Source organism: Malurus melanocephalus, unplaced genomic scaffold (assembly GCF_030028575.1).
Source record: "Malurus melanocephalus ecotype Western Australia unplaced genomic scaffold, MMel_1.1 scaffold_85, whole genome shotgun sequence".
Taxonomy (NCBI): Eukaryota; Metazoa; Chordata; class Aves; order Passeriformes; family Maluridae; genus Malurus; species Malurus melanocephalus.
In genome coordinates, this window is record NW_026623317.1 from 1,025,064 (window position 1) to 1,043,718 (window position 18,655).

General features: G+C 39.5%; 1 long non-coding RNA gene across 1 annotated transcript in view; it reads left to right on the top strand.

The window, feature by feature from the left end:
• Window positions 1–345: 345 nt before the first annotated feature.
• The window catches only part of LOC130574519 (uncharacterized), a 247,782-nt gene continuing 229,472 nt past the window's right edge, over window positions 346–18,655 (top strand). Inside the window, exon 1 of the long non-coding RNA XR_008965442.1 lies at window positions 346–451. This is a non-coding gene — a long non-coding RNA (uncharacterized LOC130574519). The remainder of the gene's footprint in view (window positions 452–18,655) is intronic.

The window sequence follows — 18,655 nt, forward strand, 5'->3', positions numbered from 1 at the left end:
ACAGTTAATAAACATGTGCTTACACCAGGCATGGTTTTAAATCACCTCCAAMAGAACAGACACACATTATTGAAGCCTGTATTAAACACTACTCCTGGGAAATATTCTGACCAGGAGTGGATTCAAATGTACACTAAACTCACACACACCCTCTCGGACCATGCATTGTATGTGAACTCATCATTCCTTTTTCCTAAGCTGTCAGACAAATTGGATGCAGAGTGAAAATTTTTTAAATTTACATATAAAATAATGTGAAATAAGTAAACTTAAAATCTCCACAGCCTTTGAAAGAGGGAAAAAAACTAACCCTAATCAATCTGCTCTGTCATTCAGGTCCAAGAAATTCCTCCTGGAGCTTTTCCCTGTTTGGATTTCTTATCATTGTCACCAACCAGAGGTTGAATCTCCACACCGTTCCACTGCTGAAGTGAGATGCTCTGACTGGCTGGTGAGTGTGAGATGAAATAAAATAAAATGTACTGATTAGATTTATGTGKCAGAGCCCCAGTGACCAGCAGGATCTCCTGTAGATGATCTGGGTTTTTGCAGAGCCAAGGAGATGGATTTGGATCTAAGCCTAGGTTGGGTTGAATATATTTTGGTGTCTTCAAATGATGCCCTAAGTAACTTCTGTCCCACAAAACGCAGGAAGAACACTCTTCCTTAATTTTTTGTCCCTCTCTTATAGATTCTGTTCCTCTTGTTTTGTTTAGTTCATAACTTATTTTTTTTTAGGGCAACTGTTAATCTGGCTCCTTGCATCAGCAGATTTTTTTGCTTTCCTTTTGGTCTTTTTCTAAATGAGGATAAATCTCCTGAGTCCTGTAAGGCACACGGAAGCCATAAAAGGAATTAGCAACAGTTACCTCAAGAAAACTCACTCTTACAGAAAATACAAGGAAACTTTTAATAGAAAATCATGCAAATAAGTTTTAATGTAAAATTATAAACCTTTCATTTGAGTACAATGTTACCAGTGTCTAGTGTTRCCAGTGTCTTCCCACAGGAAGAGACACCTGAGAGGTAGGTATAATTTTCCAAAAGGTGGWTTTTTTCCAGTGTGTCTAGATAAAGTACAGAGATACCAACTGAATTGTAGGGAACCATTTGGCTTCTGAACTCCACAAAACATTTCCAGAAAAAAAACAACCTCAAATGCAAATGTTTTGAGATACGTATCTTGTTTGCTTATAAGTTTTTTAAAATCATTTATATGGYTGATGACTTAGCAGTAGCGAGAACTTTTGGCGTTTTCACTTTTTTGAGTTCTGGGGTTTCTGTGAGTCCTTTTGTTTCATAATGAAATTTTGAACCCTGTTTTCTCTCAGATCATTACCATTACAGCTAACCCTTTGTTGGTTACAAACGTTAGTACATTCACTTGGTGCAAGTAGGCTCTGGGTTCAGGATGGGGTCAGCAGACCTTATCTGTGCTGGTAAATGTGGGGTTTTGCCTGTGAATGGGATTATGGGAACAAAACCCCAGGTACAGACCTGTGCAGTGCAGCTGGGGCAGGCTGTGCTGTGAGTAACTCTGCAAAGATGGGATCTGCTGGGGCTTTTCTTTGTGTGTGTTTGCACAACTGAAACACCATGGATCATACTTGCAAAGCCTTTTCTTTTTTTCCCCCTCCCGGAAAGCCRTATCTGTCTTTATCTTCTGCATCAATCTCTCCCTACACCGAGACAGTAAAGTTAGGACACAGGGTGGCTTTGTCTGCAGGAGCACATTCAGACTAGTCTTCCAGACTAATTTTCTGCTTGGGTTACTTTCCTAATTATAATTTGTGTTCTCATCATGTCGTGGAAGAGTACATTTTAAATGAGCTTGCAATACACAGCGTAGAATACCAGCTTTATAGCACTGTCCGTAACCTAGAATACCAGTTTTAAATTTGTCATAATGCAAATGCCATAATAATTGCAAGTTTTCAACCCTGTGATCTAATTTTTTTTTTTCCCCCAGCTACTTGTAAACTGAAGGTTCAAGTTTCGTTTTCCCACTCCATATGTAAGAGCACTGGGGCAGGATGTTGATCTAACTCCTTACAATCAGAGCTGTGTATGTTATGGATYGTGTTCCAAAACACTGTTAAATATGTGGAAAGAGAAAAAAAAWTCCATTAATTATGCCTTCTTTAGCCCTCTTATGTTTGCTAATAGGTTTTAAATGGACTGTTTGGGGTTTTTTACTGATAACCACAAAAAAGTGTTTCATTCTCTAAATTAATACTAGAAACGTTTTCTGGGAATGGAGAACTAATTTTTATTGAGTGATAGAAATAAGATGCCTGATTCTGTTGAGACTAGGAGAAGCAAAAGTTTCAACTCTGATTTAGCCACCTACTCCTGGGAAGCAGCCTCATGCAGAAATTTTCAGGGTAGTCTTATTCTATTGAGCCCACAGAGAGGCACTTTAAAAGAGCAGAACCTTGCACAAAAGCACGTGTATAGAAAAAAAAAATATATATATTGTTTGCAAATTTATTTGGAAATGTTTATTTGCACACCTTACCTAGCCTGGTTTATTTTATCATAGCTTCTACCTRCAGATGCACCACAGAGCCAGGGTTTTACAATAAAATTGGCCATGTTGCCTTTGAGAGTGGTCCCAGGAAAGCCAGATTGTTTCCTACCCTAAGGAATTGTGTCCTGCTGTTGTCAYACAGGAGGATAAATGACAGTGCCCACACTGGGTGTGATACTTGTGACGGGAGAGAGAGAAGGAGCTTCCGCGTCACCCTGGTCCCACTTTGCAATTTGTTGAGATGAGATTGCGTGTTTGGCTCTGGTTAATCCCTGAATGCTGATTTAGACCTCACCCTTYGTGGCCTCGTAGGCAAAACCTCAATGCTGCCCTGGTGGGTGATAGTTATAGATCATTAGCTGCAAGACTAATTTGCTGTGAAAGTGCAGAATAGCACGAACACTTGTCCTGGTGCAGCCGTACTCATTTGAGGGTTTTTGTATGAATGTTTTCCCTCAAATATGGATGTTTTGGGTTGTGTTGTGAAAGAACTGACTATTTTGGCTCTCTCTGTGCACCAAGCAGAGCTACCTCTCCCATGGATATCAGAGGAAGGATGGTGGAACACCTTCCCAGCCTGTSCGCTTTGGGTGTGGCAGGAGGAGCAACCAGGGTTGGGTTCTGCTGCCCAAGACAAAGCAGAAAGAGATTCATCCCTTCATCTCTCCAGGAACTTTYCCATCATCCAGGCTGCCAAAACCCACCCAGCTGATGCTAGAAATTAACTTGTCTGAGGAAGAGAGTGTGAGATCTCTCCCATARGCATGGCAGGAACAGGGGGATGCAATGGTCCCCGGGAAAGTGTAGCTCAGCGCTTCAATCATCTCCCCAGACTCGAGCAGCTGAGCTGTGGAAATCACTTTGACGTAAATCTCTCAGCAGCTTTTTTGTCTGCAATAAATGGTGCATAAAGGAAATGCAAAATTGTTTGGTGGACAGGATTATCTATGTGTTTACCGCTCTCAGCACTTTTCTTTTGTCTTTTGGCTGTGTAGCTCCCGTTGCTGTGAATAGCTGTGCACAGAGCTAAACTGCTGAACACAGGCAGGGTGTGAGAGGGCTCTCGGTTCAAACCTGTGACAGCTCTGCACCCGTGAYTGCAGGAAATGTCAACTTGGAAGAATTACTAGCAGCAAAAAGTAATTATTTTTCATCTCCAAGGTTGTCTGTTCAGCTTCAACCCAAACATAAACTTTCTATAATTCTGCATCGTCTTACACCCCCCACCCCAGATTTCATTTCTTTATTATTAATTAATTAATTACTTTTATATATATTTATTTATTGCTTTAATTTCCAGTTTCTGTTTTACATGTCCACATACATGCACACAGCTGTGGCACCTCATGGTGGKTTTTTTCATGGCATTCCAACCCTTCAGCTCCATTTGAGGATGTATTGTTCTGTTTCCATAACACACTGATGATATACAATATTTGTATAAAGATTTGAATCAATGTTTATCGCATCAGAGCGCTATCATTCAAAAGGGAAGCACAAATCAATAATTCATTAAGCAAGAGAGAAATGAATGATTTGAATTTGTTGTTCTTCTCCCTTCTAACACTTTCAAAAGGAATTGCTTTGTTTAAATGAAGTTTGATCACTTTTGGACKAAATGAGACTGATTTAATGCATCTGATAGAAGTCAGCATAGTATTCATCATGGGACAAACAGTAGAAATGCACAATTCTGGTATCTATTTTTCAGTTTGCTGGAAGTTCTTATTCATTAAAAATATTTCACCCTATAAAAAAATACTGGGGTGAGGGGGTTGGGGGGTGTAATATGGGTTTTCAAGTTGAATGAAATAGCTTTTTTAAATATAGATAAAATTATTCATTTCAAGTTGGAACCCTTCATGTTCAAAAAGCTTGTCTCATGAAAAATGAATACAGCTACTTTGAAACAGAAAAAATTACTCTTTAAAAAAAGGGTGTATTCAATCTAGGAAATATTAAGAAGTGTAGCACTACTTGAAAAATTAGTGAAGTTTTCCTTGGGGCTWCAATTTTTGACTGAAACAACCAGAGGAATAGACATAAATATGTGACTGCTAATCMGCTCAGTATTTTTTTAATTTTTTTTTCTGCTGGTAATCAGCTCTTAATTTTCTTGTTGTTGTTGGAAGAACAAACCCTACCATTCTCTGGTATCATGTGTATGCTGAACCGCAGTAAAGTCCCAATTCTTTTTCTCTGAACCTGTCCAAAGTCACAAGGAACCCAGGTGATCTTTCACATTGGAAGAYGGGCTAAATGAATGAGCCCCCGGAATTCAAATGCACCTTTGCCCTCCTGATTTCCTAACTCACCAGCAATAAAGTGGTCATTGCTGATGACACAGGGAATTCCTTGTGGTTTTAAAATACAATGACAGAGTATCCAGCAGGAACCACAGAGCATTAGCAGTTTCTTTCKTTGGGGATGAGTGTCCTCTATTGATTGGTTTTCATTGTCTGAGCTGAATAATGCTTTTATTTATGATGRCATAGTTTATGATTGCTTGTTTATCTGCCGTGTGTAAGATGAGCTAAGAATCAAGTTACCATATTTACAAAAATGATAAACTGGATTCTGGATTCTTGGAGAAGATATTTTATTCCCAGACATACAACAAAATTCAGAAGAAAAGAAAAAAAATAAATATCCACGCTGGCCTTGAAATTTTCTGTTCTCTACTGTTTGATAGTCCCGCCACTGACATTATGGTTTCCTCTCTGTTCAAATTTTAATCCATTCTGATGGCCCTGTGAGGACTTTATTTTCAAAATTTTACCTTCCCTGTAAAATTCTGCCTTCAAATGCGAACTTACATGGGGGTTGAAATCAGCACAGCACAGTGAGTTACTTCCTTGAGAAGTCAGATGTAATCTAGACTGGGATCATGAAGGGTTTGCACAAATGCAGAGAAGAAAAACCCAGCAAAAGCTGTTAAAGTTGTGCAGCCCTGGGCCAACAGGTCCCTTAGTTGAGTCTCATAGATTGTGTTGGGGAGGGATGACTTTAGGCTTCCCCTGTTACAAACTCTTCCCCATGGTGGGAAAAAAAAAAAAAAAATCAAGCAACCAACCTAAAAACCAAAAACAAAAACAAACCCCCAAATCCAAACCAACCAAACAAACAAAAGATATTCTTACCTATGTTTTCTGAGAAGTGGACTTATTTTGTGGCAGTGTCTGGTCATTCAGGATAATGCATTTAGGATAATCAYGTGTAGCCCATGTTTATGGAAACAATACAAGACAGGATCACTCCTTGCACTGGCAGCCTCTTTACAGGACTACAGATAAAATCAAAACAAGCCCTCTTTAAATTAAGCTACTGGTAATAACTAAGACTGGAGCAAAAAAAAAAAAAAAAAAAAAAAAGCCCTTACTTTTAATTTTCTGATTGATGTCTTCAATCAATCACAACATGGTGCAGTTCTGTTTTAGCTTGTTTGTTCAATAGAGACTCCTCCGTTATGCAGACTGATGCAGTACCATTGCATTTTTTTATTGATTTTTAAGGTAGTTTTTCCAACATTCAAGGTGCATAAGTTAACAGAAACGTAATGTGGYAACATTTTGAGATGGAAGGAGGTCATAAAGATGCAGAACAGGTATGATTTACCACAACAGGAAATTACAAGTTAAGGATATCTCCCTTGCTCCCATACCTAGTTAGTCCCTCTGTACGTGTTTTCTGAATATGTCAGTAAAACATGAAGTGTTTACATACCATAAAAAGTTAATGGGTGACAGAGTTGCAAATACTTTAGGATTAATAATAAGATTATTTTAGAGATGATCAGGCTKAAATCCAGATGCAAGCAAGTATGTACATAGGATTTCTCAGTTTAAAAACATCAATTATTTGTAGAACAGGGTTTCGTCTAAATTCAAGCAAAGACAATAAAAAAAAATGCGGAATTTTAGGTACATGTGAGGAACACAAACATAAATATAATAATTGAAAAGAGTAAAACAGATTCCCTGAAAGTACTCTGTACATGAGCTGTTTCAGGTACATCATTTGGGCTCAACAGAGTCTGAGTGACCTCTCTTTATGAAAASATAGTTATGTGAAAAATTTCAAAGCACATAAATGCCAAGATTTTTTTTTTCCTTTTGCTGTCTATGTAGCTGTATGCACTCTCTGACTGCTACTTGCTACTGTGCCTTTTTGTTGAACGGATTCCAATAAAACCGAGTGTTTTAGGAGTCCCCCATTCTGCTTTGGAGAGGACATAGTTATATTTTATATGTTGATGCTCCTCTAACTGATGAGTCCCAGTAGAAGAACTTCCTAAAAATTATTACCAATAATTTCACAGTGCTCACCATGTCATCTTTCGACATCTGTGTTTCCCCATGAATAAAATAGGACAATTAAGTTGCAGAGTCTCTCTGAGTTCAGCTGTCCAATATTTTTAGGGCTTTGTTAGTGTTATGTTATCGTTTTTTCTCAGTTTTTCTTTTTCAGAAGCAAAATGGTGTCTTTCTATTTATCAGACAAGGAGCTTTTGTAGGATTATTTCACAGATTTTGCAGTCAGAAATATAAAGATTTGGGTATTTTTTTTTCAGCAATATTCTTCACTGATAGAATTAATCACATTGATCAAGTTTACCTAGTATATGTTGGAGAAAAAGAGGCAAGTCACAGAACAATCCTTTGTTATCACCTGARTAAATACAGCTGGATTCTTGAATGAGTCCCTCTGTTTCCACTCTGAGGTCAAAAAGATAAATGTTTTCTAAGACCAATGATACCATCCCAAATCAAACTTCTGGTGATGGTGAAATGAACTCCTACAGCACACCCCATTTCTCAGCACACCCCATTTCTCAGCACACCCCATTTCTCATCACCAACCCCAGCCGACCTGGGGTGACCAGCCCCTGTTCAGGTGAGATGAATTGCACCCTGAGACCAGCATCTCCCTGATCATGGGGGATTTCTCTGTATCACACAGCCTTTAGGTGTTCCTGAAGGAATTTCTCCTGGAAATGTCCCCAGGTGATGAAGTTCAGACAGGAGTCTGTCCAAAGTCCTCCATCCATTAGCACGTAAGGTGACTTTGTGAGGATGCTTCAGCTCGACAAAAAGCTTTGCCGAGGACACAGAGTTTCCATTTAATTTAGATAAGCCAGTCAGAAAGAAAAAAGTAATACTGAAAGAAGGATTGCACTTTTCTGTCAAATTCTGTAGAGCTTTCCCATAAAATGACAGYGAAGGCGTCTCTTCACCACAAGGCGTTTTGCCAATTAAGCTTTACTGTGTTTTCTTTTCACATGGGACTCGCTGCAGTTGTTGCAACCACTGAACTTTCTCTCAGGCATCAGCCCACATCTTATTATCATCAAAAATCCTTGTCATTAATCCCATTACATTGTTCTTGGTCGTGGGATAAATTCATCAATGGATGATCTCACCCTGCTTAATCTCATTAGTTTAGATTATTTCTTTTCTAGATATCCTTATCATAATCTTATCATCACAACCCTTGGGAAGTTTGGCCCCAAAAGTGCTGTCATGTGGGTTGGGTTTGTTGGTTGGGGTTTTTTTTTTGTTTTTTTTTAATTACTATTTCACAGTTTGATAAGAAGGTTAGCATTTAACCCTCGATTTCCTCTGATGAGGGAAAAAAGCTTTGGAAGTGACTCAACAGACGACTGCATATTACAGATCTCAATTGCCTCCTGTTGGCAGGACTCTGATTTTTAAAGGTTTGCTTCTCTGCACTGCCATTTTTCATGGGTATCTAGACAGAGACATCATTTGCAGTCAGGTGAGTGCTGGCTGTATCCCTGGCTGTATCACTTTGTTTTGATAGAACCTGCTCAATCATGCTGAGTTGWACCTTTCCTCAGAACAGAGTCAAAATTTCAGCTCAGAAAATATCACCTGAACTGCCAGCAAATATTGAATAAGTGTGAACTCCATCAATGACTTCTTTAGGATAAAAAAAAAAACCTCCACAGACTTCCCTGTATCTAATTTTCTTCTTCTGCAGTTGTTCTAAAATCCAGTAACGTTTTATAACACCAGAGTCCTTTCTTTCTTTCTTTATAAGGCAGGTGAAGAAGGAAAAGCTACTGATATTTCACAWCCTTTATAAATGAAGCTAGCAGGCGTACTTGTTGGGGCACAGGGCTCCGTGTGAAGCCCAGGTCTGAGCTCATGTTTACCTTAACAGATTCAAAATAGACCTTGTGGCTCCTACAGGGAGCTCAGCAGACACCAGATTGCACTACATTAAATTTAGCACTCTTTTTCTGGTTGAAATAATGGTGAAGCCAATGAAAAAATGATTCCTGATTTTTTTTTTTTTTTTTTTCATTTGAGTCTGAAAGAGACATCAGTTGAGTGCAGGGCTCTCAAATTCATCATGTCAGATACCTGCTTTGGAAAGGAGGTAGGTCTGTGTGTTCATCTCTCTTTCAAAGGCTGTTTGTGCACTTTATCTAATGACTCTTTCATGTAAATGATCTCCCTCTGAGTTAGATTAGAGCCCTYGGAATAATAAAATGAGGTTAGGCACATATTAGTATGTGGACATACTCCTCTGCTCCTCGGAGGTCTCRTAACATTATTCATGAGTATATGAATGACCGCAGTCTGTTCTGAGTCTGTTTTCAGGTCCCTTGTGTTCCCCAAAAGAAGCTTTTCTGAATATTTATATGTCATTCATGATTCAAAATGGGTCTTTATTCTTCAGCCATCCAGTCACTAATTGCATTTAAACTGACCAGTCTGAGGGGAGTACCCCATGACTGAAGCAAAACATGACACATAATGTACATTTTGTAGTGAGTAGGTGCCATTCACSAATGTCTCATACTCCAGAAACTCTTGATCAAAGCTGTTTAGTGAATGCCTATAAATAAATCATTTTGAAAAAATCAGTACCAGGATGCAAACAATTTCTAAGGATAAAAGTACCTACACAAAGTATTGATGACCACCATTCAGRCCACTCTGCAGGGAAGGCTGGTCTTGGAGTTAAAAGCTCATTTGAATAAACACACAAATCATTCATGAGCTCAGTTAGMCMCAGCAATTCAAATAAGCTGATCACRGGCCGCTTGGCCTGCWGTATGRGACAAACTTTATACATTTTAATCTTTAGTGCAGTTGCACAGMCTATTTTCCATGTGATTCCAGAACTGTCATGGATTTGTGCTCAGAGGGATATACAATCATTGAATAAGTAACGTGGTCTACTAAGCCTCATGTCTTACAGTTTTTGCATTCACTACTCTCAAGGCAATTAATCTATCAGCTATCAGCATACACTTTTGTGACATTGCTTCCATGACTTTCATTTCATCTTTTATTTTGTCAGACTCATTTTATCTATTTTCTTAGCCAAAATTCTTCAATGAAAAGTCGCAGTTTACCATGTTACAAATATTTTTCTCCTTCCTTCCTTCCTTCCTTCCTTCCTTCCTTCCTTCCTTCCTTCCTTCCTTCCTTCCTTCCTTCCTTCCTTCCTTCCTTCCTTYYTTCCTTCCTTCATATGCCACYTCTGAGTAAGAACCTCTAATTACTTCTCCCCCTACGAAGTTTAGAATGTTCCAGAAAGCCAATATGTTGGCCATGCACCACTCTAAACCCCAATCCAATGCAATGTAGGGAACTGATGTGGTCCGTGTGCCTTTGGTGACCAACCAGTGACTTTCTCCTGTTGCACAATGACTTTACAACAGGCAGACATTGGCCCAAGCAGGATGAAGTGTCAGCATCCAGCAAACTGTCAAATCTTTATCCAGCCACRGCTCAGTCCAAGAACCTTGTCCAAGAATTAAGAGCTAACCACATGCAYGAAGCTTCACTCGCAGGCATGAAGGTCAACCATCACTGTACAAGAGCTACAGATTCTGAGAAAACAAAAGTTATGCACGAATGATTGACTTTCTGGCAGGAAAAGCCATCTTTCCTTCCAATGGGTGACTGAGTTTCCAAAAATTTTGTTGCAGGCAAGGGGATAGCTCTAATTTGCTGTGCTCGAGGGTTGTTGGCATTTCTCTAGTCCTGAGGAATCCTCCTGGATGAGGATAATTTTTGAGTCCCAAGGAGAGGTGAAGTCTGCAAGGGGGTATCTCTGCAGATCAGAACCCTCTTTTAGGAAGGAATTCATGCACCCTTTGCTTGAAAATGGAAGCTGAGATGCAGGGAGCAAAAATTTAGACAATTTTCAAGTGGGGTATCTGTTTCAGAATTAAACATCAAAAATTTAGTAAATATCGTTTTTTTTTTTCCTTTGATGTCTATCTTCTGCTAATGATGGCTTGGGGATATATGGTAAATAAAAGTGTTTTGTTCTTATTGGAAGCTCCATAATTGCAACAAGGCCTCATTCTCTCATTGCCCAGAATCTCAAGCCAGTTTTGGAAAGTATTTGGAAAGAGCTATAGTTGTTCCATGGTTTACCAGAACCTGGGAACAAATGGTGTCATTGTGAGATAAACTGTCTCCCTGTCATACTGGAGGACTGCAGAGAAAATACCTTATTTTTGAGTACCTCATGTGGGTTTGTAGCAGTAGTCAAGGTGTCACCTGGACCCTGGCCAACACCTCAAAGTGTAATAAAATAAAATAAATGCTGTAGTCCTATGAGCCATCCATCTGACAACACAAATGGGCAGCTTCAGTATGTTTTTGAAATTTAACATTATCCATGTATTAACACATATTTAACATTTATTTAGCATAATTTTAATATTAACATCTAGGGATTTAGCYACCCTCCAAACAAATGACCTGTGCAGGTGGAAGGGGAGCCACATGAAACGAATGAGGACGTGTGTAACTACTCTCTCCAAAAAAACCAGAAAAAAAAGAAAAAAAAGAAAAAAAATAGAGGAAAAAAAGGAAAAAAGAATAAAAGAAATCATTTTTGGGTGGTCAGTCATTAATTAGTTACATTAATTACGCTTCCACTAAACCAAACCAGATCAGTCAGTATTTAGTTTGAAATAGAGTGGTGYTCAATAAAAGCACTCTCTGACCCCTGTGGCAGTCTGATGTATTCCTGGAAGCTGTTTATCCTGTAAAAAGCAGGAGTGTAACTTGTTCTCAGGAACAAGCCCAGCAAAGATTAAAGGAGTAATTAAAGACCAAAACTTCATGCTGTATACCATAAAAAACTCTTAACAACATTGGCTATATTGAAGCTTTATGTTATAAGYAGACTGAAATGCTGGTTTGGCTTTCCAAGCACTCTGTTTGCAGATATATTGCTGAACTGAGAGTTTTCATTGGATAATTAGCTGTGGTAKAACAAATTTCTTCACCTTAGGTTGATTTAGTTCTTGGAGTCTCGGTTTGAGTTTCTGTAAAGAAAGTATGCCATTAATTGCTCAGCAGCCTGACTGGAGAGTTGTAAGGAAACTACAACTTAATACCCTTTAAGTGCATTTGAAAAACCTTCTGTGCAGGAAAACTAAACTAGAGATCAACGCACAAGGAAATAAAATATTTGTACTSTGGCTCACTCATACAGGACAGACCACCACGCAAATAGGGCGATCTCGGGAGGTGAAGAAATGGATTTTCCCAGTTCTTGTGCTGCTATCTGGCAGCTTGGGGGCAAGAAATRTATCTGCATAGTGCCAGGGCTCAACAGTGTATGGAATAAAGTTTATCTTCTGTTCCTGTGGGTTACAGGGATGGGGAAATACTAAGAAACATCTCACACCTGACCTCTGTGCTTCCCTTCCAATATTTAGAGCAGTGAAGGCTGCAAACTCTGCCAGCCTGGGAATATGTCTGGTTTAACTACCAGGAAAATAAACAATTGGTGGATTCAGAGTAAAAATGGTATAGAAAGACATGAGCAAGGACTTAAACTTTCCCACCAGCTGTACAGTTGTGCTGGTGTGGGCACAGGCACATGGTCTGCGTTGGTCTGTGTGCAGTCAGGGTCTGGAGGGGAATCGTGCAGGGTGTGAGATTCACTGTGGGTGTGAAGCCTGGCATGGCCAGAGCCTTTGTTTGCAGTCACTCAGAGTCAGGAGAGCAGAGGGAAAGGGAATTACAGAGGCACAACTGGGGGCAGCGCTGTAATCCACAATAAATAATAAAAATAGTACCAAAGTGAAACTATCTAACAGCCTGTTTGGTGTGTGAAATACTTAATTTAGGTGTTTCCCTTTRTRYGTGAATCTCTGAGAAACCATTTTTRAAGTGAAATCTGGCAGCATCCWTTCATCYTCTCCAACTGAATTTTACCATTTCAGGGCTATAATGCAAAATTTCAAGGCTTTATTTTTAATGCCAGGGGAGGTCATGCCAGAGAGAAGCAGTGAGATCTTTTGGCCCTAGGTTGTAGGAAAGAGCATATTCCATATATGTGTAATGTCCTCTTTGGGAAAAAAAAAAAAAAAAAGGGAAATTTTAATACAAGCATAAGCAAAGTCTTCTCTCTATCATGCATATACCAAGAAAAAGTAGTGATCTGGTAATCTGTGGGGAAGAACTCTGTTTTCTAAATACCTATCAGTGAGAAGATGGCAGGTAGTGAACAATTTCATCACTTTTTCTGTATCAAATTCTTTTGTTGTTATTACTGTTATTACTATTATCATTATGTCATCATCATCATTATTATCATTATTATTATCTTTTCATTCTCTGCCTTAATGAACAAACCTTATTTCAACACACAAATTTTGCTGGTTTTTCTTTTTCCCCACAATTCTTTCCCCCACCCCACTGAGAGGGAAGAAGTGAGCGAGCATCAAGTGCCAGGTCAAACCACATCAGGAACTGAAATGACTTTGTTCCCATAAATATCAAAACATTCTGAAAAAGTCCAGTCCTGGTTAGGTGAAAATCATCATCCCAGTACAGCCTGGGGAACAGAAGCTTCAGGGTGACCTAAGTGTGCCCTTCTAGTACCTGAAGAGAGCTGACAAAAAAGATGGAGAAAGACTTTTAAAAATGGCCTGGAGTGGGAGGACAAATGGGGATGGCTTCAAGCTGGCAGGGAGAAGTTTTAGATGAGATTTTAGGGAAAAAGTATTCCCTGTGAGGGTGGGGAGGGCCTGGCACAGAGCAACTGTGGCTGCCCCTGGATCCCTGGAAATGTCCATGGCCAGGCTGGACAGGGCTCAGAACAACCTGGGATAGAGGAAAGTGTCCCTGCCCATGGCAGGGGGATTGGAACTGGATGATCTTTAGGAACACTTCCAACCCAAAATATTCAACAATTCCCTGAAATGGCCAAGATGAGAGGAGGAAGCGAGGACAACGTTAAAAGTTCACCCAAGAGTTCATGTACTCATTTTCATATCTGCTACGTGGATCCTTGTGGGAGGCATGYGAATGCGGGAGGGTAAAATAGCCTCCAGCAAGCACCCCAGCATGCCTCTTGTTCTGTAGGAAACTTGCCTGTACAACTATTTCTTTTGGCTTGAGGCTCTGCAGCTCTGAAACTTCTTATAAAGAAGGGAGGAAAAAAAAAAAAAAGAGCAAGAAAGTATCCCTAAAGGCCTCGTTCCGTGATTTGAAAGCCAATTTTTAACAGCACACATAACTTTCAAGATTAGATGCCCCGAAGYGAAATAGAGTTCAGAAAGTTTGGGGTTTTTTTCTCCACAGGAAGTTCCATGAAATTGTGTGAGGGTACTGCTGGCAAGGGGTGGGAAGGGCAAGGCCCAAAATACAGAAGTGTAAAGCAGGAAATGTTTTTTGAAAATACAGTGTTGGGCAGCTGCCTTGTAAGACAAACACATTTCAGGTCTGAAAGGTTGGAGTGCTTGTCCCACCGTTTTAATCATGAAAGGCTTCAGACAACTGACCCCTCGCAGTGATACTGTGCCTCATTTAGATCTCTTTTACAGCTGTTTGGGCCAAAGTGAGTCAATTCACTTAATGAAACTCCTCCTGATTTACATCATGATAAGTAGACTTGGAAGCAATCAGAGAGAGTAATTCTGGCAAAAGCAGTTTCGCATGATATTCCATTAACCTACATTCACACAAAGATGCTGTCCCTTTCTCTTCTCCCTTTAATTTCTATTATGCTCAGCTCTGATTCATGAGGCTGGAAGTTGGTTCATTCCTGTCTTCACACTTAAGATAAATAACGTAACAGATGTGTTACTGTGAAGCCCTACGTGGATCGCTATTTTTCTCCCACTGAATTGCGACTTGGAAACAATGTTGGATGACAGTTGTGGACATTGAAAATTGCTTGAAATGMGAGGGGAATATTAAATTCTGAACTCAGTCCAGCCTTTAATAATGTGCCAGCCTTTGTCACCAGTTATTTAACAATAGATATGCATTCTACTAGAGAAAAAGTGCCCCGTGGTATTATCTCAATATACACAGATTGTAAATTGTCATACGGCACTGCAGAATATGGCTGCAACGTGGGCCTTTGTAATCTTTTGGGTTTTGTCTACTGGTGCCTTCTTTGGCTAATAAAACACAATTTGGCACCTAGTGGCGAAGAGGATGTGCAAGCCACCTTAGTCACGCAGTTCTTTGTGCTTGGAGATTTTATTTTTGAGGTTTGTTTTTTGATTGTTTGTTGGGTTTTTTTCTTTGTTTGTTGTGGTTTTTTAACGTATCTGCTTTGTGGTAAGTCTGGGCAGTCAAGGTTCCTTTGTGCTGAATGCTGCAAAAATCTTCCACTGCTGTTGTGGTTCTCAGAGGGGTTTCTCCTTGCACGTAAATATATGACCAATAGGTCATTAGTGATGGGAAGAAGATAAAGGAATTGTGAGAAGCACCGGTGTCACTCAGTAAGAGCTGGTTTGTGACGAGCATTGCAAGTGAAAACAGGGCTTTCCATGTGTTTATGTGAAAGGGACAAAAGAATGGGGTGATATAAAATTCAAGTGGAGTGAGAATGCTTAAAAGCACGCAGCAGAAGAAGTGYATCTGTTGAAAACAGTTATTTCAATGTTATTTCAAGAATAATAACTTCCACAGTAGTATTTTGCTATTCACCACTTGCAGAAAGCATCTGTTGACAAATGTACATGTCTTCAAGTCCTCAGATCCTTGGTAAAATGGACAAAAAAATGGTTTTCTGTGACACACCAACCTCTTACAGGGGAAAATTTCATTATGATAAAAAAAAAAATTGCAAGCACTTTATTTTGTAGAAACCATTTTGAAAGATTTTGGAAGCCATTCTGCACCAGGAAACTTATTTTATACTTCAGTGAGGGAAGAAATGTACATTTGCTGAAAGCAAAACAAACCTGTGTAAATGTTTTATAGGCAGTACATTGCCACAGTCACACCACATCTTCCTTAAAACACTGAAACAATGACTTTCTAATGCCGAACTTATATTTTATAATTTATGCTGCTTGATTACTTTGGCATCTCATTCAGTGGGAACAATGAGGAGGTCAGTCARTCCTATGTTTGTTTCTATTGATTGCCATTATTTATTCATTAGCTCGTTTATTTGTGTCATGCTGGCAATATGCATGACACCGTACAGATAAGAACCATTGACAATCATGCAAATGCAGAAAAGGAAGTTGCAATTCAACATGAGCAACTTGACTAAGGACTGTCTTGCTAACTACAGTAATTATAAGAATTCTGGGGTTTGGTAATTTTTTTTTTTTCCCATCTCTTTTCTGACTGATATCAGTGAGACTCAGCTGGGGTTTCTGCACTGGCACCAATAGGATTTAGTGACAATCCATGGGAAACTGGGGAGACTTATGGCTTAATTGGGATATTATGAAAAATAAGGTTTGATGTGCTTGGAAGGGGAAGCAAATAATGGAATTCTCTCTGTCCCTTGACGGCTAGATAAAACAAGCAAGAAATACAATGCATGCAAAATTTTATAGAACTATGATAATAAATATTTAACACTGAGTCACTGGGAGTACCTTAAAGTCCTGCTTTGGAGTCAMCACTGTCATAGATTGATCTTTGGGAAAAAAAATCTTATTGTTTGTTCCAGCCATAGCACAAGTTGTTATTAAGTGTCCTGACCTTGCTCCTAAACACCCTGGTGATACGATACTTTATTCTTCTCTTTTTAACTTTCAAATTTTTTCCCCCTTTATGTCTTGCTATATTTTTTTTCTTTTTAAATTAGTAACTTTCAACATAYATTTCACATTTATAAGTGGTAACTAAAATCACAAGAGGCCTGAATTCACAAACCTGACCTTATGCAACCTTTCTGGATTCCACAATCCATTGTTTAAGATATAATTTCCTCAAGGTGCTGGGAATTGAAAWTCACATTCATACTTTCAAGAAAAGAGGAAATATAAACCTCAATCTTCTTCTACCCAGATGATTACCCTGGTCATTTGAGTTGAGATAGAAAAATACAAATTTCTTGACACTTCTTTTTGAGATATTGTTGTGGCATCTGAATTCCTTTATGAGTCTATCACCCCAGTTTGAAAACATTGTATTTAGTAATGTGTATCTTGAACATTTCTAGTTGTCCTTCAATTCTGCTTCCCAATWGACTCAGTATAACCCAAATCTGTGAAAACTTTAAGCTGAAATGGTGCCTTCAGGAAATAAATGCTTTCCTGAAGAGAAACTATGCACCATACTGCACTCGGGACTCAGTCCTGCAATGATTGATGTCTACACTTAATTTTGCACCAGGGGTAGCTGTGCAGAAATCAGAGGGACTGCTCTGAGTTCAGAAAGTTAAGCACACACTAAAGATTTTGTGGGATTGAGCTGATGAAGAGGAAGGATTCTGCCATTACCAGGCAGYACAGAGAGAGGAGCAGCTTGAGGAGCTTTTTGAGCACACAGAGTYCTCCCACCCCTCAGCCACTAAACCACAACTATTTCTTGCTTGGCCTGTGAGGGACATGCAGAAAGGGAGTAACCCTCAGAGGACCTGAAGTGCCTGAGGTCCTTGTGCTTTCCAAATGACTGGATTCATGCTGCAGCTGCTCTTTCCCTCCAGGTCACTCACCTGCACACCCTGTGTCCACTCTGGCACAGAGGAGAGTGACCACACTGCTGGAGAGGCTGAGCAGCTGATCCCTGGCAATTCGTGCTTGGGTTTGTACCCAAAAAGGACAGCTGCTTCTAAAGCCATTGTCTTCTAAATTGCTCCAGGATTTCTAGATGTCTTCCAAAGGCCACTGGTGAGAAGATCCATGTGGTTATARGCTCCCCAGGGAATGGTCCCGGCCCYGAGGCTGCCAGAGCTCCAGGAGKSTTTGGACAGMGCTGCCAGGGATGGACAGGGGGGATTGTTGGGGTGTCAGGGACAGGAGATGGTCCTTGTGGGTCCCTTCTGACTCAGGACATTCATAGTTACACGGGTGGYAGGAATACATGAAATAAATAAAAATTACATTATTTCTGTTGCTCCTTAGTCATGCAGATTACTGTTATGTCACTTGCAGCAGGGGAGCATAAGGACTAAATGTGGAAGTGTWCTCACAGCCCAGTAAAAACAACTCCTGTTGCCTTCCATTGTGTGCATCTTCAAACTCCCATTATAAACACTGAAAAGAGACCTAAAAAAAAATTTGAACACTTGGCACTTTCTTCTTCTATTCATGAACATTCAAATCAAAGGTATATCAGTATTCCTCACTTAAAAGAAAAAAAAAAGTACATCTGTGCAGGAACAGGATCATGCTGGTTACAGAAATAAGGTAGGTCAGTTCTAATGTTCAGCTGCTTCCCCATCAAATAGTTCCTCTACAACTGCGCCCATCACCTGGACCCAGCTCCTCAACCTTCCAAGATTTGCCCTGAAATTTAAAGGATTTAGCGGCCAAAATTGTCCTGAGGCTCTGGGTTACAACCTGTTTGAGAATTTGTTTCCAACAGAGAAAAATATGGAGAATATTTCTTCAGTACTTTTTAGAGGYGACGTCAGGTTAGAAAAGTGTACATTTATTGAATGTAAGAAGCTTAGGGTAGGAAATAGTGAGAGCAATGGTAGAAATGTCCTTTATAGATCTAAAAATGTGGAACTTCAATTTGAGCAGCTGAATATGGCTTGAACAAACTGATTGCATTTATTGTCATAGAAGTCTTCTTTTAAACTAGCTGATAAAATATTATTTGAGAACTTGACAATTAAAAATATGTTTAACAGTATGAAAAAATTAGTACCTAGTGTTTTTTTCCTAATGTATGGTATCAAGTGGAGGGCAAG